The following is a 25,208-nucleotide window of genomic DNA, read 5'->3' as shown; positions in this document are numbered from 1 at the left end:
GGGGGACCTAGCAGTAACTCATCGTTTGCCCGTTGTTTGGAGGGCAGTTCAGGGTAGAGCGCAGAGGGGGTCCTAACAGGACATTGGCCTGTTGACCCTGATTCTTGGTTTTGTGTAGCTTCTTTTCTTTCTTTTATTTCCTCTTCTAGTTGCTTTGCGGCCAGGTGGGCTGCCTTTCGTAATTCTTTCCCTATTTTTGCTTCTTCTCTTTTCTTTCGTTGTTCCGTTTCTTTGCGCCACATGCCGATACTGTCGAGCATAGTGGGCGTGGTCTTATTCTTCTGGAGCGCTATTTCTAATGTTTTTATTTTATTTTCATTAAAGGAACCTATCAGTGGCCACTGACTTTCAGGGTTCTTTTTCGTATATTTATGCCATAGTTTAGTGTAAGCTATAGCGACTAGTCCATACTTAGTGAACATGTCCTTATTAGGGGTGCCCTCCAGTGGAGCTGGATGGTTCATCTCTAATAAGCGGTCCGGGCTAAACAGGCTACCAACCAGTGGGGAGAAGATAGGCATGACGGATTACAACGGGGACAAAAGTCTGCACTACCTATCTTATCACGGCGGGCAAAGACTAGACAGAATATTTCTATTCTCCGTTGTTTGCCGGCGGTGAATACCTCAAACGAACCAATACCGAACAATCGGTCAATCAAAACAATTCAGTGGGGAGAATAAGTGGGAACGAAAAGTTATTGTTACCCACTCTTTCTCTCCCTGCAAAGAGAGACCTTGTTCTTCCCTGTTTGCAGAAAAAGAATCTCCAGACAATAATCCACGAACGACAGTCCGGGAAACAGTGGGGGAGGAAGATAGGCACGACGGATTACAACGGGGACAAAAGTCTGCGTTACCTATCCTTCACTGTTTGCAAAGAGAGAGCCTGTTGTTTTTCTCCGTTTGCAGACAGCGAATCTCCAGAGGTTTCAACAAAGCGTAATACTAGTATTATCCAAACAAAACAATTTTTTCTCAGTTCGTCGTGTTTACACGACCTTACCCGGACCGCATGGACGGTTTCCTGTCCTCTGGATCCAGCGCCCGATCGTCCTCTCTCCTTCGTGATGTTCGCGGCACTCCTGATGGTTCCCAGTCAGGACCGTAGATCACTCGAGAGAGGTCTGTTCAGAACTAGTGAAGGTCGGATGATCGGCTGTCAGACGAGGGTCTATCGGACAAGAGCTCTTCCCGATCGTTGCAGTCGTTCACTCTGTCATCGGGACCTCTCCCACTGGATCCACGTGTCGCTGATGGGCCCCACGCTTTGGGACGCCAATTGTGGAAAAAGGTAGGGCTAGGACCTTTCTCAGGATTTGCCCGGCGCTAACCGCCCTTGTACCATTCAAGTTTACCAAGCAATGAGGCAGGCGCCGGAGACCAGAAGGCAGGAAACAGAAGTTTATTCCGACGGAGCAGAACACATCAGATCAGACAACAAGGTATCGTCTCGAGGTGCTCTAACAGCCTCTCGGAGGCCTGGCCTCTTATACACTGGTTTATGGCATGTGACCTTTCTTTATTACAATCAGAACTTTGTAAAGCAAGGAAAAGACATCCCCGTAATCCTCGTGTCAATCCCACCCCCATATACCTTCACAATAGAGGTCCTCAACCTGCTGATAAGAGGAGGGGGTCATCACGCAGCTGAGTGTTCCGTCGAGTCTTAGGATGTGTGCGCCTGATCATATCACAGGGGGTGGGGAGGCCTGGATCAATAGAGGGTCCTTTGAAGGAGAGCGACCTCATACAATAAAGGGCAGTAAATGATATCTCCCGGCTTAGGCAATGGCCTCGGACCTGTGTGGACAGTCGGACACGGGGTGAGGGGACATCAATGGAGTGGTATTCATGCTGCGTGGACAATCCAGCGCAGAAGGGAGGTTTTATCAACAGAGGGGCATTCATGGGAGGAGAGGAGGTGTTGGTCAGGCGCTGGCGTGACTCCCAAGGACAGGGTCATGCAGAAGGGTCATGCTCATAAGGAGGAGGGAGGGGGAGCCAGGGTGCGCGGAGGATGCTTGCTGGGTCAGAGGGGCGCGCTGGCGATCGATCGTGGACAGGGAGACCATGATATCTAAAATGGCTGCCGTGCACGTAGTACATAGGTGACCTAGAATGGCTGCCGTGCACGTAGTACATAGGTGACAAGCTGGCGCAGATGATGTTCAGATCGCAAATTAAAATTCCACACCTGACAGCAGCACCCACCGCATTGTAGAAAATGCATGTTGTGCATTACAGTGCACTACGTGGCAGGCACCATACGGTGCCTGCCACATAGTGCACTGAAATGTAGGGGGGACCATGGGTATCCCCCAGTGCACATACACCCCCCAGGGGGGCCTGCAACAGGCCCCGTACAGGATCTCTACCAGCCTTTTCATGATGGTGTCGCCGTCATGGAAAGGCTGGCTCACAGCCTGCATCATAATATGGTGGACGGTGCCCGCCACCATTTTATACAAGCAGACCGCTTCGTCAGGCAATCGGTCCAATTGCCTGTGACAGTTCCGTGACAGACGCTCTTTCCATCCGCCATGGTAGCAGTCTGGATCCCCCCGCCATCGTAATGTGGCGTGGAGAAATTAGCGGTCTGATTGCGGGAGGACCACCACCGCATGGCTGACGGAGGCAATCATTCCACAATCGTAATGACCCCCATAGTTTTGCATCTGGCTTTTGTCTTTGGGAGCCAAGCAAATTTAACAAGGTAAACACAAAGGTTAAAGACATCTTTATTGCTCATTCACCTTCTGAACTCAAGAACGGTTATTTTTGGGGGTGCTGTAGTACCCCCAGTATCCATACTTCCAAGGCCTATGCTTGTAGGGAGCTCCGGAGCTTGGTGCCTTGTACTGAGAAACCTGTGTCTCCTATGGGTTTCTTATGGTAAGGTGGTATGATGGTCCATGGTGCAGGCCTGAAGCACAACATCAGAGACTGTTGGGCTACATTCTTCTCTCTTCCATTTTGTACCACAGGTCATTGTTTTGTGTTCAGTTATTCAGTTATTGTTATTCAATTAGGGTTAGCATATAGCATATGATAAATACATTTATCACACCTGGATTCAAATTGACTCTATTCATGCATAAACACATTTGTGCAGTCCTAAGATTTTCAGGAGTGCTTTTCTCTTTGGAATGTTTCCAACGACAACTAAAGACCAAACACAGTGAAAAAACATGCATGTCTGAAATCAGGCTGTACTTTGCAAGCATCTCCTTGAAGAACTGTAATCCTAGAAGCCCACTCTGTGGGTGGTCTGAGACCTCTTCATTTTTGCTAATTATTTAATTGCGGTCATTGAAGTGTTGAGCCTCTCCTAAAATCTCAGGTCGGCCCAGCCAGTAGTAACATTAACATAAAATAGCAGCTCCTGCCTTCTCTTACTCTGCTGACTCAGCTTGGCAAACAGAATGATTTCAGGAGAGGATCAACACCTCAGTTTAAAAAACAAAGAAGTCATAGAGCCCTCCACAGGGTTTGCATCTCAGGTTACAGTGCTTCAAAGAGACCTAGGCAAAGTGCAGCATGGCTTCAGAGAGACATGTTCTGTCTGCCTCTTTTTAACCTCTTTAACTGCTAGGCCTTTCAATACCTCTCCGCATCTCCCTCTTCCCCCCCCCCCCCCCCCCCCCCCCACCCACACCCAGTGCTGATCCCTTTTGGGCTATTTGGGGTAGTTTTCACTTATGGCTCCATAACCTTTTTAGCACATTTGGTTTCTGTGCCAAATTTGTGTCCTTTTTTCCCCAACATCCTGGGTATTCTAAAGTTAACCAGGGTTTGTGGATCCCCCTGGAGGGGACCAAGAAAATAGGCAAATTATAGCTGAAATTTGAGTTTTTGGGAAAAATAGAAAAAAAGTGCTCTGGATATTTTCCTAAAAATTGTATCAACAAACGATTTCTTGTGCTAAAGTCACCATCTCCCTGGCTTTCAGAAACATGCAAAACTAAAACAACAAAAGTCAAACTTTTTTTCTACCACAGTTTCAGCATTTTTCAAAGTAGTAGCCCATATTTCTGTATTTTGTGCTCTCAACCTACTTCCAGTTTGTGGTGGAAACCAGAGTGAAACCCATGGATGATCCATTAAAGCTATAGATTTCTTAAACATAGACAAAACTGCAAATTCAGAAAGGGGTCATATGTATAGATCCCTCAAGATTTTCCCAAAGAAACAAACTGCCGAAATAAAGAAAAGTTGAAAATGAGTAGGAGAAAAAATGGCCATTTGTGACAATGTTTTTATCTGCAACTTTTTGTCACGATGGCCAATTTACAAAAGCAATGTACAATTATGTTCCCTGGACCTTTCTGGGTTTCGGGGATATACAGGGTTTGTAGGTTCTCCAGGAACCAAGGGTACCCAGAGCCAACAACTGGTTTTTCATTGTGTACAGAGTATAGACCAATCCATATGGGGAAATATGTAGAGTGAAAATTGGTATCAAGGAAACCTATGTATTTCTCAATACAGGGCACAATATATGGAGTTTAGGAGCAGTGGTTATTTGCAAATCTATGAATTTGTGAGTACCAGTACTAGCATATGATTTGCCCCAAAAGTCAACAGGGATACTTCACATTTTCCCCCTAAAAACTGATTCTCTTTTTTGTAAAGTGGAAGTAGTGGCCTTTGGGCCCTAGGTCAGCACATAGGGAAACCTAGCAAACATGCACACTTTTTTTGAAAACTAGACATTTATCGATATCCACAGTGAGGAGACTTGCATGACTCTCACAAAGTTTTTTTACCCAGAATCCCTTGCAAACCTCAAATTGTTACTAAAAACACTTTTTCCTCACATTTCTATGATTGAAAGCTCTGGAATCTACAGGCAGCCACAAACTTCCTTCCAATCAACAATTCCCCAAGTCTTGACAAAAATGGTACTTGTGTGGATAGACTTAGTGCCCGCAACATGAAATGGCCCTAAAGCACAACATGGATACATCACATTTTCCCCACTCAAAACTGACCCTTTTTTAGCAAAGTGGGTTGCTGTGGGTTCTGTGCCCCAGTTCAGCGGGCATAGGGAAAACTAGCAAAAATGCACATTTTTTAAAACTAGACACCTGGAAGAATCCAGTGTGGGGTGGAGTGCATTGCTTACACACCATTTTGTTTTACCCAGGTTCCCTTACAAACCTCAAATGTGGATTAATTAAACACGTTTTCCTCAAATTTCTGTGATGGAAAGTTCGGGAGTGTGTGGATAGCCACAAACTTCTTTCCAACCCGCAATCCCCCAAGTCCCCGATTAAAATGGTACCTTACTTGTGTGGGTAGGCCCAGTACCCGCAGCATGAAACAGCCCAAAATGCAACATGGACACATCACATTTTCTCCACCCAAAACTGACCCTGTTGTTGTAAAATGGTTAGCTGTTGATTTTGGGACCTAGCTCTGCCGGCACCTATGGAAACCTAGCAGAATTGCACATTTTTTGAAAACTAGACACCTTGGGTAATCCAGGGTGAGGTGGCTTGAGTGGCTCTCACAAGGAGTTTTTACGTGAATCCCTTGAAAACTTCAAACCTTCACTAAAAAACATTTTCCTCATTTTTCGGGGATGGAAAGTTTTGGAATCTGCAGAGAGCCACACATTTCCTTCCACCATTCATTCCCCTAGGTCATTTTGCCTAGAAGCCTTTGCAAACCTCAAAAGTCTCCTAAAAACTAACATTTTCCACACATTTCTGTGAGGAAAATACCTGGAATCTGTGGGGAGCCACAACTATCATAAAAGCTAATATTCTTTTAAGTCTCCGGATAATAATACTACCTCACTTGTGTGGTTAGGCCTCATGCCCACAACAGGAAAGGGCCCAAAACACAGCATTGTTACATCACATTTTTACAATGAAAACGAGCCCTTTTTTTGCATTGTGGGTAGCTTTCGATTTTGGACCGCAGCTCAGCCGGCACCTAGGCAAACCTATCAAACCAGAACATTTTTGAAAACTTGACAACCAAGCGTGTCCAGAGGTCTGTGACTTGCGTTGCATTTACCAGGTAATTTCACCCAAAAGCCATTGGAACCTCACAAATTCTACGCCTGCGTGCCTAGTGAAGTAGTGGCCCATGGAAGGTACGTATCCATGCACAATCATTGAAAGGGTTACCTTACGCCAGCTCCACCTCAATCAATTTCCCAATACTTTTCTTTTGTATGGTACAGCATAAAGCAAAGAGGAAAACACAGGGCTGGCCGAGATGGGCACTGGAGACAGTAAACACGACTCTCTTGCCTCTTTCCTTGCTTAGAGAAGATTCTGCAATGACAACATGGTTGAGTCTTCTTAGATGTTTCAAGAATGCAAGGTGCAGATCATGCAACCTGGCCACGTGCTCCAGAGCATATGAAGTGGAGGCTACTGCTTCTGCAGCAGTAAGGCTTTCAGTAATGGTCAACTGGAAATCTAGAAAAGGCATGAGTCTAACCGTGGTGGTCTGATGAAAAACAGCATATGCATTGTATGTTGTCATCTGACTCAGGTGGGTAAACAGCTTCCTATATCAAGCCTGAGTCTTACGACTCGCATTGCATGACTAAAGAACCTGGGGGCATATTATCAAGGGGGTTCATCTCCGCTTTTTTGGCTTTAAAAGCCAAGAAAGCGGAGATAGAATTATCTCCCTATTACCTAGCTGTCGACACCAGTTAGCGACAGCTAGTAGGAGATAGCGATAATCTTGGGCCTTGCTTTGCATGTCAGTGATATTTATCACTAATGACATGCAAAGTGGGCGTGCCAAGATGTTAGCGACTGAAAACAGTCGCTAACATCGCTATCTCCTATTACCAACCTTTGGAGATATTCGTGCTAAGCGCGAATATCTCCAAAAGCTAACACCTGCCCCTGAGCAGTTCTTAGCCATGTTATCCAATGGTAGGTGGATAACATGGCTAAGAGCATTAGCTCGGTAATGCATGAATATCGCTGACCTTTCAGCGATATTCATGCATTATTGACGATTTTTATCGCATTTGCGATAAACCTTGGTAATACTAAGGTTTCTCTGCGATAAAAATCGCCGCAGCTCGGCGATAATATTTTATCTCTAACCAAGCAATAGCGATAATTATCGCTATTGCTTGGTAATATGCCCCCTGGTCATTCTTATCCACTCTGCCCATGTACTTGTTGTAATCAAATATACAGGTGGAATTGTGAACTTCGCCCATCTGACCTCAAACCGTGATGGGGAAGTGCTCATATCACGAATTGTAATGAGCACCTACACATCCCACCTATCAGAGAACTTAGTTGGGACACAACGTAATGCACTGGGATTTTTGGAGCTTCTTACAAACAAGCACTTGTGGGAATCCTTTGTGGTGACAACACACTGTGCCACATGCCACAGGGCCTGCTTTGAACAGATCACTGAACAGCTCTACTCTGGTATTGAAGTTGTTCACATAAAGTTTATAACCTTTGTGAATGAGTGGCTGGACAAGCTCCCATACAATCATTCCCATGACTCCCTCCGTGGGAGGGCAACATACAGGGTTTAGAGTAGAGCCCTTTCCTGTATACTCTCTCAAGCTGCACACATAGCGAGTTGAGCTCTCACACAGCATGTACATCTTGATCCCGTAGCAAGCTTTTTTCCCACAATGTACTGCCTGAACAGCCGCTGCCCTTTGTACAGGATCAAGGTCTCAACAATCGCTGTATTCTTGCCAGGAGTATACATCCCTGAAAACCTGGCAGACAAATGTTCCATGACAGGCCACATTTTGAACAAACTATCATGGTCTGGATGGTCCCAGGGAAATACAGCAGAATTGTCATTAAAATGCAGTATGCGCTGCAATAGCAAAAACTGATCCCTGCTCATTTATGGTGCGAAGATGGGTGTTACCCAAGCCGTTCGAATAGACCTGTAGGACTTCAAGCTTGGTTTGCGCACTAACCCCTTTTTGAGCATAAGGGCCAAAAATACTTTGAACTCCTCAAGTTAAGTGGGAGTCCACTGGTGGGCCCTAGAATGGAGTCCCTAGAGTGCCACCATGCTCCCTTAAATGTGTTCCACCTGCAAATTTGTTTATTGCACAATTTGCTCAAGGAAGTGAACATCCAAAAAGAGGTGGATGTCGTCAATTGGCAAAAAATTGGCCATATCAACTTTACATCCAGTCTCGCCAACGAATGGCGGAATTAGGGGCTAAGCTGAATTGGGGGGCTGCCGAGAGAGCACTCCACCTGTGCTTGCTGCCGCACGTGCCCGCTCTATGAGTTGGCCTACCTTGCTATGGTCGATTTGTTGAACAGAGTGTGCTTGCAAAGTGATAGCATGACTGCCATTATCAACTCCCTCAGAATTGCTGGTAGATAAGTTGTTGAGTGGAACTCTGCCAGCTGAAAAATCACTTCCAGATTCTTCTCCGTTTTCCTCTCCCTCAGATGCTGTCTAAGTCTCTGATCCTGCCTAACAGCTGTCCTCCATAACCCAAGTTAGGGCCTGGGCAGTAGTCATCCACCGAAACGCCATCCCTGCCTGCTAACTAAACCTTCCTTCTAGAACACTGTCCTCCGTAGAAGGCAGAAGTATTGTTCCAAATTATTCAGATGGTGTGTGTGTGTGTGAGAGATGTGCGCAACTGTAAATAAATACAAATTTACATATCTGGTTCCCTGAATATGCAGGTTCTCTGAAGACACTAGAAAAATACTAAACATTACACAGTATCCTGCCACATAACCCATACCACAGCATACTTTTGTCATAACCTATGCAAAACTTTATTGTTGGTGGAGCTGCTGGGCATTTCCCAGTATAAACCTAATATCCTGGGGTCAAAATCTACCTTTGAGCTTAAGAAGCACACATTCACTGAACCCCTGCAACTTTGTGCACAGGTGTGTTCCTTGTGAAAACAAACAGTGCTATCACCACATTCCTTGAAATTATGTGGCAGTAGAGCACTCAATTAATTATGCAACAGGGCTGACTATATTATGCGGCAAGAAAAGGCAAGTAATGCAGTATAATGCGGCACATTTTTTGATAGTATTACTTCATTATTTTGTGATTTTAAAACATGATAATACTGCCTAGGCAAAGATTTCACCTCATTTTATCACAGGTATAGCAGCCAAATAAAGAAATAGCCAACAAAGATGATCAACTTTGTGCAGTGCCTTCCAATGCATGCTAATAAATTGTTGCATATGTGTAGTGTGTTTTTTTCTTTCCTTTTTACAAATGTGTGCTTTCCCATGGGAGCGCCAATGCATCACCAGTAAAAAACCCACATTTTTTTTTAAAGGGCCCCAAAGGGGGTCAACCCATGCCCTCAGGGACGACATCCTCTACATCTCTATCATAGTTTTTTTTAGAAATTCATGTTTTCTTCTTGCTGGGCCTCCTGGGGAGAAAACGCTTTATTTTGTTTACACTTTTTTTGAGCCCCCAATGGAGGTCAGCCCTCGTAGTAAAGCAATTTCACTTTTTATTTTTAGGGCTCGGCCTTCGTCAACCCTGCGTCAGCAGGGGAGGCGGAGCTTCGAGCTCCTAATGTTAAAGAAAAAAAAAGGTATCTCTAGCGCTCTGGCCAGACACATTCCTTAGTGTTTTATGGCATCTGCCTAGTGATTCGTCTTCGCTGTGCTGTCTATTTAGTAGCCTTGACGTGATAGGCTATATTGACTTTTCGTCTGTCATTGATGTTAGTTTCATGGCATATTCTGTGCGCGAACGAGCACGCAGAGTGATTAATCTTAATTAGGAGCTGTCAGAGTGCCCGTGTAATGCAATCCAGATGATGCGAGCGCGTTCACAGCGGTGAGCGCGTTCAATGTAAAATGACGAGAGGCAGAAGGCGAGGCTCACAGAAGATGACTCATACATGCTCGTCCACACTGTAGTTCTTGTGTTTCCTGAATACTCTTATTTCCAAAGGGCGTCATTTCCTTCTTTTCCTCGCACGCTGCGCTGCACTATTTTTGTCTGTGGTTTAAAAAACGGTGTTTAAAGGCGTTTTATTATAAAACATTTGGATTCTGGTTCTGTAAGCTTTGTTTTCCGAATTTTAATAAGTGCTGACATGCAGACTACTGGTTGAATAAATGATGAGGGTTAAAAGTGACCTTCGTGACACGTGCTGTCGAGCCTGACTCGCAGAGTTAACATGCAGTCATCATTATTGTAAAGTTTGTGGAAAAAACGTGAATACCCAATAATCATGGAAAACAGCCTTCCCGCGGTTACAATGGGAATTCACAAATGTGTTGTGTGTCTCACGTAATGCCAATGGCTATTTCATTAGGAAAAATTAGACTCATTGATACATGCACCACCACCAGCAGTACTACCAGTACCACCACCACCAGTACCACCACCACCAGTACCACCACTACCAGTACTACCACCAGCAGTACTACCACCAACAGTACTACCACTACCAGTACCACCACTACCAGTACTACCACTACCAGTACTACCACCAGCAGTACTACCACCTCCAGTACTACCACTACTACCAGTACCACCACCACCACCAGTACTTCCAGTACTACCACCATCAGTACTACCATTACTACCACTACTACAGCCACCAGTACTACCACTACTACAGCCACCAGTACTACCACTACCACCACCACCAGTACTACCACTACCACCACCACCAGTACTACCACTACCAGTACTACCAATACCAGTACCACTACCACCACCAGTACTACCATCACCAGTACCACCACCACCAGTACTACCACTACCAGTACTACGGGCAGCAGTACCACCACCACTAGCAGTACCACTACCGGTACCACCACCAGTACTACCACTACCAGTACCACCACCACTAGTACCACCACTAAAAGTACTACCACCAGCAGTACTACCACCAACAGTACTACCACTACCAGTACCACCACCACCAGTACTACCACTACTACAGCCACCAGTACTACCACCACCACCAGTACTACCAGTACCACCACCACCAGAACTACCACTACCAGTACTACCACTACCAATACTACCACTACTAGCAGTACCACAACCACGACCACTACTACAAGGCTAGCGATGACAGCGCATATCTACAGGATAGCAATGACAGCGCATATCTACAGGCTAGTGAAGCCAATGCATATCTACAGGCTAGCGATGACCGTGCATATCTACAGGCTAGTGAAGCCAATGCATATCTACAGGCTTGCGATGACAGTGCATATCTACAGGCTAGCGATGACAGTGCATATCTACAGGCTAGCGATGACAGAGCATATCTACAGGCTAGCGATGACAGTGCATATCTACAGGCTAGCGATGACAGTGCATATCTACAGGCTAGCGATGATAATGCATATCTACAGGCTAGCGACGACAGCGCATATCTACAGGATAGAAATGACAGCGCATATCTACAGGCTAGCGATGACAGAGCATATCTACAGGCTAGCGATGACAGTGCATATCTACAGGCTAGCGATGACAGTGCATATCTACAGGCTAGCGATGACAGAGCATATCTACAGGCTAGCGATGACAGTGCATATCTACAGGATAGCAATGACAGCACATATCTACAGGCTAGTGAAGCCAATGCATATCTACAGGCTAGCGATGACAGTGCATATCTACAGGCTAGTGAAGCCAATGCATATCTACAGGCTAGCGATGACAGTGCATATCAACAGGCTAGCGATGACAGCGCATATCTACAGGCTAGCGATGACAGTGCATATCTACAGGCTAGTGAAGCCAATGCATATCTACAGGCTAGTGAAGCCATAGCAATGACAGTGCATATCCACAGGCTAGCGATGACAGTGCATATCTACAGGCTAGCAATGACGGTGCATATCTACAGGCTAGTGAAGCCAATGCATATCTACAGGCTAGTGAAGCCAATGCATATCTACAGGCTAGCGATGACATTGCATATCTACAGGCTAGCGATGACAGTGCATATCTACAGGCTAGCGATGATAATGCATATCTACAGGCTAGCGACGACAGCGCATATCTACAGGATAGCAATGACAGTGCATATCTACAGGCTAGCGATGACAGAGCATATCTACAGGCTAGCGATGACAGTGCATATCTACAGGCTAGTGATGACAGAGCATATCTACAGGCTAGCGATGACAGTGCATATCTACAGGCTTGCGATGACAATGCATATCTACAGGCTAGCGATGACAGTGCATATCTACAGGCTAGTGAAGCCAATGCATATCTACAGGCTAGCGATGACAGTGCATATCTACAGGCTAGCGATGACAGAGCATATCTACAGGCTAGCGATGACAGTGCATATCTACAGGCTAGCGATGACAGTGCATATCTACAGGCTAGCGATGATAATGCATATCCACAGGCTAGAGACGACAGCGCATATCTACAGGATAGCAATGACAGCGCATATCTACAGGCTAGCGATGACAGAGCATATCTACAGGCTAGCGATGACAGTGCATATCTACAGGCTAGTGAAGCCAATGCATATCTACAGGCTAGCGATGACAGTGCATATCTACAGGCTAGCGATGACAGAGCATATCTACAGGCTAGCGATGACAGTGCATATCTACAGGATAGCAATGACAATGCATATCTACAGTCTAGCGACGACAGCGCATATCTACAGGATAGCAATGACAGCGCACATCTACAGGCTAGCGATGACAGAGCATATCTACAGGCTAGCGATGACAGTGCATATCTACAGGCTAGTGAAGCCAATGCATATCTACAGGCTAGCGATGACAGTGCATATCTACAGGCTAGCGATGATAATGCATATCTACAGGCTAGCGACGACAGCGCATATCTACAGGATAGCAATGACAGTGCATATCTACAGGCTAGCGATGATAGAGCATATCCACAGGCTAGCGATGACAGTGCATATCTACAGGCTAGTGAAGCCAATGCATATCTACAGGCTAGCGATAACAGTGCATATCTACAGGCTAGCGATGACAGAGCATATCTACAGGCTAGCGATGACAGTGCATATCTACAGGCTAGCGATGACAGAGCATATCTACAGGCTAGCGGTGACAGTGCATATCTACAGGCTAGTGAAGCCAATGCATATCTACAGGCTAGGGATGACAGTGCATATCTACAGGCTAGCGATGACAGAGCATATCTACAGGCTAGCGATGACAGTGCATATCTACAGGCTAGCGATGATAATGCATATCTACAGGCTAGCGATGACAGTGCATATCTACAGGATAGCAATGACAGCGCATATCTACAGGCTAGTGAAGCCAATGCATATCTACAGGCTAGCGATGACAGTGCATATCTACAGGCTAGTGAAGCCAATGCATATCTACAGGCTTGCGATGACAGTGCATATCTACAGGCTAGCGATGACAGAGCATATCTACAGGCTAGCGATGATAGTGCATATCTACAGGCTTGTGAAGCCAATGCATATCTACAGGCTAGCGATGACAGTGCATATCTACAGGCTAGCGATGACAGAGCACATCTACAGGCTAGCGATGACAGTGCATATCTACAGGATAGTAATGACAGCACATATCTACAGGCTAGTGAAGCCAATGCATATCTACAGGCTAGCGATGACAGTGCATATCTACAGGCTAGTGAAGCCAATGCATATCTACAGGCTAGCGATGACAGTGCATATCTACAGGCTAGCGATGACAGCGCATATCTACAGGCTAGCGATGACAGTGCATATCTACAGGCTAGTGAAGCCAATGCATATCTACAGGCTAGTGAAGCCATAGCAATGACAGTGCATATCTACAGGCTAGCGATGACAGTGCATATCTACAGGCTAGCGATGACGGTGCATATCTACAGGCTAGTGAAGCCAATGCATATCTACAGGCTAGTGAAGCCAATGCATATCTACAGGCTAGCGATGACAGTGCATATCTACAGGCTAGCGATGACAGTGCATATCTACAGGCTAGCGATGATAATGCATATCTACAGGCTAGCGACGACAGCGCATATCTACTGGATAGCAATGACAGTGCTTATCTACAGGCTAGCAATGACAGAGCATATCTACAGGCTAGCGATGACAGTGCATATCTACAGGCTAGTGAAGCCAATGCATATCTACAGGCTAGCGATGACAGTGCATATCTACAGGCTAGTGATGACAGAGCATATCTACAGGCTAGCGATGACAGTGCATATCTACAGGCTTGCGATGACAATGCATATCTACAGGCTAGCGATGACAGTGCATATCTACAGGCTAGTGAAGCCAATGCATATCTACAGGCTAGCAATGACAGTGCATATCTACAGGCTAGCGATGACAGAGCATATCTACAGGCTAGCGATGACAGTGCATATCTACAGGCTAGCGATGACAGTGCATATCTACAGGCTAGCGATGATAATGCATATCTACAGGCTAGCGACGACAGCACATATCTACAGGATAGCAATGACAGCGCATATCTACAGGCTAGCGATGACAGAGCATATCTACAGGCTAGCGATGACAGTGCATATCTACAGGCTAGCGATGACAGAGCATATCTACAGGCTAGCGATGACAGTGCATATCTACAGGATAGCATTGACAATGCATATCTACAGGCTAGCGACGACAGCGCATATCTACAGGATAGCAATGACAGCGCATATCTACAGGTTAGCGATGACAGAGCATATCTACAGGCTAGCGATGACAGTGCATATCTACAGGCTAGTGAAGCCAATGCATATCTACAGGCTAGCGATGACAGTGCATATCTACAGGCTAGCGATGACAGAGCATATCTACAGGCTAGCGATGACAGTGCATATCTACAGGATAGCAATGACAGCGCATATCTACAGGCTAGTGAAGCCAATGCATATCTACAGGCTAGCGATGACAGTGCATATCTACAGGCTAGTGAAGCTAATGCATATCTACAGGCTAGCGATGACAGTGCATATCTACAGGCTAGCGATGACAGAGCATATCTACAGGCTAGCGATGACAGAGCATATCTACAGGCTAGCGATGACAGTGCATATCTACAGGCTAGCGATGATAATGCATATCTACAGGCTAGCGACGACAGCGCATATCTACAGGATAGCAATGACAGCGCATATCTACAGGCTAGCAATGACAGAGCATATCTACAGGCTAGTGATGACAGTGCATATCTACAGGCTAGTGAAGCCAATGCATATCTACAGGCTAGCGATGACAGTGCATATCTACAGGCTAGCAATGACAGAGCATATCTACAGGCTAGCGATGACAGTGCATATCTACAGGCTAGCGATGACAGTGCATATCTACAGGCTAGTGATGACAGCGCATATCTACAGGCTAGCAATGACAGAGCATATCTACAGGCTAGCGATGACAGTGCATATCTACAGGCTCATGAAGCCAATGCATATCTACAGGCTAGCGATGACAGTGCATATCTACAGGCTAGCGATGACAGAGCATATCTACAGGCTAGCGATGACAGTGCATATCTACAGGATAGCAATGACAGCGCATATCTACAGGCTAGTGAAGCCTATGCATATCTACAGGCTAGTGATGACAGTGCATATCTACAGGCTAGTGAAGCCAATGCATATCTACAGGCTAGCGATGACAGAGCATATCTACAGGCTAGCGATGACTGCATATTTACAGGCTAGTGAAGCCAATGCATATCTACAGGCTAGCGATGACAGTGCATATCTACAGGCTAGCGATGACAGAGCATATCTACAGGCTAGCGATGACAGTGCATATCTACAGGCTAGCGATGACAGAGCATATCTACAGGCTAGCGGTGACAGTGCATATCTACAGGCTAGTGAAGCCAATGCATATCTACAGGCTAGGGATGACAGTGCATATCTACAGGCTAGCGATGACAGAGCATATCTACAGGCTAGCGATGACAGTGCATATCTACAGGCTAGCGATGATAATGCATATCTACAGGCTAGCGATGACAGTGCATATCTACAGGATAGCAATGACAGCGCATATCTACAGGCTAGTGAAGCCAATGCATATCTACAGGCTAGCGATGACAGTGCATCTCTACAGGCTAGTGAAGCCAATGCATATCTACAGGCTTGCGATGACAGTGCATATCTACAGGCTAGCGATGACAGAGCATATCTACGGGCTAGCGATGACAGTGCATATCTACAGGCTTGTGAAGCCAGTGCATATCTACAGGCTAGCGATGACAGAGCATATCTACAGGCTAGCGATGACAGCGCATATCTACAGGCTAGCGATGACAGTGCATATCTACAGGCTAGCGATGACAGTGCATATCTACAGGCTAGCGATGACAGTGCATATCTACAGGCTAGCGATGATAATGCATATCTACAGGCTAGTGATGACAGCGCATATCTACAGGATAGCAATGACAGCGCATATCTACAGGCTAGTGAAGCCAATGCATATCTACAGGCTAGCGATGACAGTGCATATCTACAGGCTAGTGAAGCCAATGCATATCTACAGGCTTGCGATGACAGTGCATTTCTACAGGCTAGCAATGACAGTGCATATCTACAGGCTAGCGATGACAGAGCATATCTACAGGCTAGCGATGACAGTGCATATCTACAGGCTAGCGATGACAGTGCATATCTACAGGCTAGCGATGATAATGCATATCTACAGGCTAGCAACAACAGCGCATATCTACAGGATAGCAATGACAGCGCATATCTACAGGCTAGCGATGACAGAGCATATCTACAGGCTAGCGATGACAGTGCATATCTACAGGCTAGTGAAGCCAATGCATATCTACAGGCTAGCGATGACAGTGCATATTTACAGGCTAGCGATGACAGAGCATATCTACAGGCTCGCGATGACAGTGCATATCTACAGGATAGCAATGACAGCGCATATCTACAGGCTAGTGAAGCCAATGCATATCTACAGGCTAGCGATGACAGTGCATATCTACAGGCTAGTGAAGCCAATGCATATCTACAGGCTAGCGATGACAGTGCATATCTACAGGCTAGCGATGACAGAGCATAACTACAGGCTAGTGATGACAGTGCATATCTACAGGCTAGTGAAGCCAATGCACATCTACAGGCTAGTGAAGCCATAGCAATGACAGTGCATATCTACAGGCTAGCGATGACAGTGCATATCTATAGGCTAGCGATGACGGTGCATATCTACAGGCTAGTGAAGCCAATGCATATCTACAGGCTAGTGAAGCCAATGCATATCTACAGGCTAGCAATGACAGTGCATATCTACAGGCTAGCGATGACAGTGCATATCTACAGGCTAGCGATGATAATGCATATCTACAGGCTAGCGACGACAGCGCATATCTACAGGATAGCAATGGCAACGCATATCTACAGGCTAGCGATGACGGAGCATATCTACAGGCTAGCGATGACAGTGCATATCTACAGGCTAGTGAAGCCAATGCATATCTACAGGCTAGCGATGACAGTGCATATCTACAGGCTAGTGATGACAGAGCATATCTACAGGCTAGCGATGACAGTGCATATCTACAGGCTAGCGATGACAGTGCATATCTAAAGGCTTGCGATGACAATGCATATCTACAGGCTAGCGATGACAGTGCATATCTACAGTCTAGTGAAGCCAATGCATATCTACAGGCTAGCGATGACAGAGTATATCTACAGGCTAGCGATGACAGAGCATATCTACAGGCTAGCAATGACAGTGCATATCTACAGGCTAGCGATGACAGTGCATATCTACAGGCTAGCGATGATAATGCATATCTACAGGCTAGCGACGACAGCGCATATCTACAGGATAGCAATGACAGCGCATATCTACAGGCTAGCGATGACAGAGCATATCTACAGGCTAGCGATGACAGTGCATATCTACAGGCTAGTGAAGCCAATGCATATCTACAGGCTAGCGATGACAGTGCATATCTACAGGCTAGCGATGACAGAGCATATCTACAGGCTAGCGATGATAGTGCATATCTACAGGATAGCAATGACAGCGCATATCTACAGGCTAGTGAAGCCAATGCATATCTACAGTCTAGTGATGACAGTGCATATCTACAGGCTAGTGAAGCCAATGCATATCTACAGGCTAGCGATGACAGATCATATATACAGGCTAGCGATGACAGAGCATATCTACAGGCTAGCGATGACAGTGCATATCTACAGGCTAGCGATGATAATGCATATCTACAGGCTAGCGACGACAGCGCATATCTACAGCATAGCAATGACAGCGCATATCTACAGGCTAGCGATGACAGTGCATATCTACAGGCTAGCGATGATGGTGCATATCTACAGGCTAGTGAAGCCAATGCATATCTACAGGCTTGCGATGACAGTGCATATCTACAGGCTAGCGATGACAGTGCATATCTACAGGCTAGCGATGATAATGCATATCTACAGGCTAGCGACGACAGCACATATCTACAGGATAGCAATGACAGCGCATATCTACAGGCTAGCGATGACAGAGCATATCTACAGGCTAGCGATGACAGTGCATATCTACAGGCTAGTGAAGCCAATGCATATCTACAGGCTAGCGATGACAGTGCATATCTACAGGCTAGCGATGACAGAGCATATCTACAGGCTAGCGATGACAGTGCATATCTACAGGATAGCATTGACAATGCATATCTACAGGCTAGCGACGACAGCGCATATCTACAGGATAGCAATGACAGCGCATATCTACAGGTTAGCGATGACAGAGCATATCTACAGGCTAGCGATGACAGTGCATATCTACAGGCTAGTGAAGCCAATGCATATCTACAGGCTAGCGATGACAGTGCATATCTACAGGCTAGCGATGACAGAGCATATCTACAGGCTAGCGATGACAGTGCATATCTACAGGATAGCAATGACAGCGCATATCTACAGGCTAGTGAAGCCAATGCATATCTACAGGCTAGCGATGACAGTGCATATCTACAGGCTAGTGAAGCTAATGCATATCTACAGGCTAGCGATGACAGTGCATATCTACAGGCTAGCGATGACAGAGCATATCTACAGGCTAGCGATGACAGAGCATATCTACAGGCTAGCGATGACAGTGCATATCTACAGGCTAGCGATGATAATGCATATCTACAGGCTAGCGACGACAGCGCATATCTACAGGATAGCAATGACAGCGCATATCTACAGGCTAGCAATGACAGAGCATATCTACAGGCTAGTGATGACAGTGCATATCTACAGGCTAGTGAAGCCAATGCATATCTACAGGCTAGCGATGACAGTGCATATCTACAGGCTAGCAATGACAGAGCATATCTACAGGCTAGCGATGACAGTGCATATCTACAGGCTAGCGATGACAGTGCATATCTACAGGCTAGTGATGACAGCGCATATCTACAGGCTAGCAATGACAGAGCATATCTACAGGCTAGCGATGACAGTGCATATCTACAGGCTCATGAAGCCAATGCATATCTACAGGCTAGCGATGACAGTGCATATCTACAGGCTAGCGATGACAGAGCATATCTACAGGCTAGCGATGACAGTGCATATCTACAGGATAGCAATGACAGCGCATATCTACAGGCTAGTGAAGCCTATGCATATCTACAGGCTAGTGATGACAGTGCATATGTACAGGCTAGTGAAGCCAATGCATATCTACAGGCTAGCGATGACAGAGCATATCTACAGGCTAGCGATGACTGCATATTTACAGGCTAGTGAAGCCAATGCATATCTACAGGCTAGCGATGACAGTGCATATCTACAGGCTAGCGATGACAGAGCATATCTACAGGCTAGCGATGACAGTGCATATCTACAGGCTAGCGATGACAGAGCATATCTACAGGCTAGCGGTGACAGTGCATATCTACAGGCTAGTGAAGCCAATGCATATCTACAGGCTAGGGATGACAGTGCATATCTACAGGCTAGCGATGACAGAGCATATCTACAGGCTAGCGATGACAGTGCATATCTACAGGCTAGCGATGATAATGCATATCTACAGGCTAGCGATGACAGTGCATATCTACAGGATAGCAATGACAGCGCATATCTACAGGCTAGTGAAGCCAATGCATATCTACAGGCTAGCGATGACAGTGCATCTCTACAGGCTAGTGAAGCCAATGCATATCTACAGGCTTGCGATGACAGTGCATATCTACAGGCTAGCGATGACAGAGCATATCTACGGGCTAGCGATGACAGTGCATATCTACAGGCTTGTGAAGCCAGTGCATATCTACAGGCTAGCGATGACAGAGCATATCTACAGGCAAGCGATGACAGCGCATATCTACAGGCTAGCGATGACAGTGCATATCTACAGGCTAGCGATGACAGTGCATATCTACAGGCTAGCGATGATAATGCATATCTACAGGCTAGCGATGACAGCGCATATCTACAGGATAGCAATGACAGCGCATATCTACAGGCTAGAGAAGCCAATGCATATCTACAGGCTAGCGATGACAGTGCATATCTACAGGCTAGTGAAGCCAATGCATATCTACAGGCTTGCGATGACAGTGCATTTCTACAGGCTAGCGATGACAGTGCATATCTACAGGCTAGCGATGACAGAGCATATCTACAGGCTAGCGATGACAGTGCATATCTACAGGCTAGCGATGACAGTGCATATCTACAGGCTAGCGATGATAATGCATATCTACAGGCTAGCAACAACAGCGCATATCTACAGGATAGCAATGACAGCGCATATCTACAGGCTAGCGATGACAGAGCATATCTACAGGCTAGCGATGACAGTGCATATCTACAGGCTAGTGAAGCCAATGCATATCTACAGGCTAGCGATGACAGTGCATATTTACAGGCTAGCGATGACAGAGCATATCTACAGGCTCGCGATGACAGTGCATATCTACAGGATAGCAATGACAGCGCATATCTACAGGCTAGTGAAGCCAATGCATATCTACAGGCTAGCGATGACAGTGCATATCTACAGGCTAGTGAAGCCAATGCATATCTACAGGCTAGCGATGACAGTGCATATCTACAGGCTAGCGATGACAGAGCATATCTACAGGCTAGTGATGACAGTGCATATCTACAGGCTAGTGAAGCCAATGCACATCTACAGGCTAGTGAAGCCATAGCAATGACAGTGCATATCTACAGGCTAGCGATGACAGAGCATATCTACAGGCTAGCGATGACTGCATATTTACAGGCTAGTGAAGCCAATGCATATCTACAGGCTAGCGATGACAGTGCATATCTACAGGCTAGCGATGACAGAGCATATCTACAGGCTAGCGATGACAGTGCATATCTACAGGCTAGCGATGACAGAGCATATCTACAGGCTAGCGGTGACAGTGCATATCTACAGGCTAGTGAAGCCAATGCATATCTACAGGCTAGGGATGACAGTGCATATCTACAGGCTAGCGATGACAGAGCATATCTACAGGCTAGCGATGACAGTGCATATCTACAGGCTAGCGATGATAATGCATATCTACAGGCTAGCGATGACAGTGCATATCTACAGGATAGCAATGACAGCGCATATCTACAGGCTAGTGAAGCCAATGCATATCTACAGGCTAGCGATGACAGTGCATCTCTACAGGCTAGTGAAGCCAATGCATATCTACAGGCTTGCGATGACAGTGCATATCTACAGGCTAGCGATGACAGAGCATATCTACGGGCTAGCGATGACAGTGCATATCTACAGGCTTGTGAAGCCAGTGCATATCTACAGGCTAGCGATGACAGAGCATATCTACAGGCAAGCGATGACAGCGCATATCTACAGGCTAGCGATGACAGTGCATATCTACAGGCTAGCGATGACAGTGCATATCTACAGGCTAGCGATGATAATGCATATCTACAGGCTAGCGATGACAGCGCATATCTACAGGATAGCAATGACAGCGCATATCTACAGGCTAGAGAAGCCAATGCATATCTACAGGCTAGCGATGACAGTGCATATCTACAGGCTAGTGAAGCCAATGCATATCTACAGGCTTGCGATGACAGTGCATTTCTACAGGCTAGCGATGACAGTGCATATCTACAGGCTAGCGATGACAGAGCATATCTACAGGCTAGCGATGACAGTGCATATCTACAGGCTAGCGATGACAGTGCATATCTACAGGCTAGCGATGATAATGCATATCTACAGGCTAGCAACAACAGCGCATATCTACAGGATAGCAATGACAGCGCATATCTACAGGCTAGCGATGACAGAGCATATCTACAGGCTAGCGATGACAGTGCATATCTACAGGCTAGTGAAGCCAATGCATATCTACAGGCTAGCGATGACAGTGCATATTTACAGGCTAGCGATGACAGAGCATATCTACAGGCTCGCGATGACAGTGCATATCTACAGGATAGCAATGACAGCGCATATCTACAGGCTAGTGAAGCCAATGCATATCTACAGGCTAGCGATGACAGTGCATATCTACAGGCTAGTGAAGCCAATGCATATCTACAGGCTAGCGATGACAGTGCATATCTACAGGCTAGCGATGACAGAGCATATCTACAGGCTAGTGATGACAGTGCATATCTACAGGCTAGTGAAGCCAATGCACATCTACAGGCTAGTGAAGCCATAGCAATGACAGTGCATATCTACAGGCTAGCGATGACAGTGCATATCTATAGGCTAGCGATGACGGTGCATATCTACAGGCTAGTGAAGCCAATGCATATCTACAGGCTAGCAATGACAGTGCATATCTACAGGCTAGCGATGACAGTGCATATCTACAGGCTAGCGATGATAATGCATATCTACAGGCTAGCGACGACAGCGCATATCTACAGGATAGCAATGGCAACGCATATCTACAGGCTAGCGATGACGGAGCATATCTACAGGCTAGCGATGACAGTGCATATCTACAGGCTAGTGAAGCCAATGCATATCTACAGGCTAGCGATGACAGTGCATATCTACAGGCTAGTGATGACAGAGCATATCTACAGGCTAGCGATGACAGTGCATATCTACAGGCTAGCGATGACAGTGCATATCTAAAGGCTTGCGATGACAATGCATATCTACAGGCTAGCGATGACAGTGCATATCTACAGTCTAGTGAAGCCAATGCATATCTACAGGCTAGCGATGACAGAGTATATCTACAGGCTAGCGATGACAGAGCATATCTACAGGCTAGCAATGACAGTGCATATCTACAGGCTAGCGATGACAGTGCATATCTACAGGCTAGCGATGATAATGCATATCTACAGGCTAGCGACGACAGCGCATATCTACAGGATAGCAATGACAGCGCATATCTACAGGCTAGCGATAACAGAGCATATCTACAGGCTAGCGATGACAGTGCATATCTACAGGCTAGTGAAGCCAATGCATATCTACAGGCTAGCGATGACAGTGCATATCTACAGGCTAGCGATGACAGAGCATATCTACAGGCTAGCGATGATAGTGCATATCTACAGGATAGCAATGACAGCGCATATCTACAGGCTAGTGAAGCCAATGCATATCTACAGTCTAGTGATGACAGTGCATATCTACAGGCTAGTGAAGCCAATGCATATCTACAGGCTAGCGATGACAGATCATATATACAGGCTAGCGATGACAGAGCATATCTACAGGCTAGCGATGACAGTGCATATCTACAGGCTAGCGATGATAATGCATATCTACAGGCTAGCGACGACAGCGCATATCTACAGCATAGCAATGACAGCGCATATCTACAGGCTAGCGATGACAGTGCATATCTACAGGCTAGCGATGACGGTGCATATCTACAGGCTAGTGAAGCCAATGCATATCTACAGGCTAGCGATGATAATGCATATCTACAGGCTAGCGACGACAGCGCATATCTACAGGATAGCAATGGCAACGCATATCTACAGGCTAGCGATGACGGAGCATATCTACAGGCTAGCGATGACAGTGCATATCTACAGGCTAGCGATGACAGTGCATATCTACAGGCTAGTGATGACAGAGCATATCTACAGGCTAGCGATGACAGTGCATATCTACAGGCTAGCGATGACAGTGCATATCTAAAGGCTTGCGATGACAATGCATATCTACAGGCTAGCGATGACAGTGCATATCTACAGTCTAGTGAAGCCAATGCATATCTACAGGCTAGCGATGACAGAGTATATCTACAGGCTAGCGATGACAGAGCATATCTACAGGCTAGCGATGACAGTGCATATCTACAGGCTAGTGAAGCCAATGCATATCTACAGGCTAGCGATGACAGTGCATATCTACAGGCTAGCGATGACAGAGCATATCTACAGGCTAGCGATGACAGTGCATATCTACAGGCTAGCGATGATAATGCATATCTACAGGCTAGCGATGACAGTGCATATCTACAGGATAGCAATGACAGCGCATATCTACAGGCTAGTGAAGCCAATGCATATCTACAGGCTAGCGATGACAGTGCATCTCTACAGGCTAGTGAAGCCAATGCATATCTACAGGCTTGCGATGACAGTGCATATCTACAGGCTAGCGATGACAGAGCATATCTACGGGCTAGCGATGACAGTGCATATCTACAGGCTTGTGAAGCCAGTGCATATCTACAGGCTAGCGATGACAGAGCATATCTACAGGCTAGCGATGACAGCGCATATCTACAGGCTAGCGATGACAGTGCATATCTACAGGCTAGCGATGACAGTGCATATCTACAGGCTAGCGATGATAATGCATATCTACAGGCTAGCGATGACAGCGCATATCTACAGGATAGCAATGACAGCGCATATCTACAGGCTAGTGAAGCCAATGCATATCTACAGGCTAGCGATGACAGTGCATATCTACAGGCTAGTGAAGCCAATGCATATCTACAGGCTTGCGATGACAGTGCATTTCTACAGGCTAGCGATGACAGTGCATATCTACAGGCTAGCGATGACAGAGCATATCTACAGGCTAGCGATGACAGTGCATATCTACAGGCTAGCGATGACAGTGCATATCTACAGGCTAGCGATGATAATGCATATCTACAGGCTAGCAACAACAGCGCATATCTACAGGATAGCAATGACAGCGCATATCTACAGGCTAGCGATGACAGAGCATATCTACAGGCTAGCGATGACAGTGCATATCTACAGGCTAGTGAAGCCAATGCATATCTACAGGCTAGCGATGACAGTGCATATTTACAGGCTAGCGATGAC

The sequence above is a fragment of the Lissotriton vulgaris genome, chromosome 1_1 (genome assembly GCF_964263255.1).
Source record: "Lissotriton vulgaris chromosome 1_1, aLisVul1.2, whole genome shotgun sequence".
Lineage (NCBI taxonomy): Eukaryota > Metazoa > Chordata > Amphibia > Caudata > Salamandridae > Lissotriton > Lissotriton vulgaris.
This window is presented reverse-complemented; position numbering follows the sequence as displayed.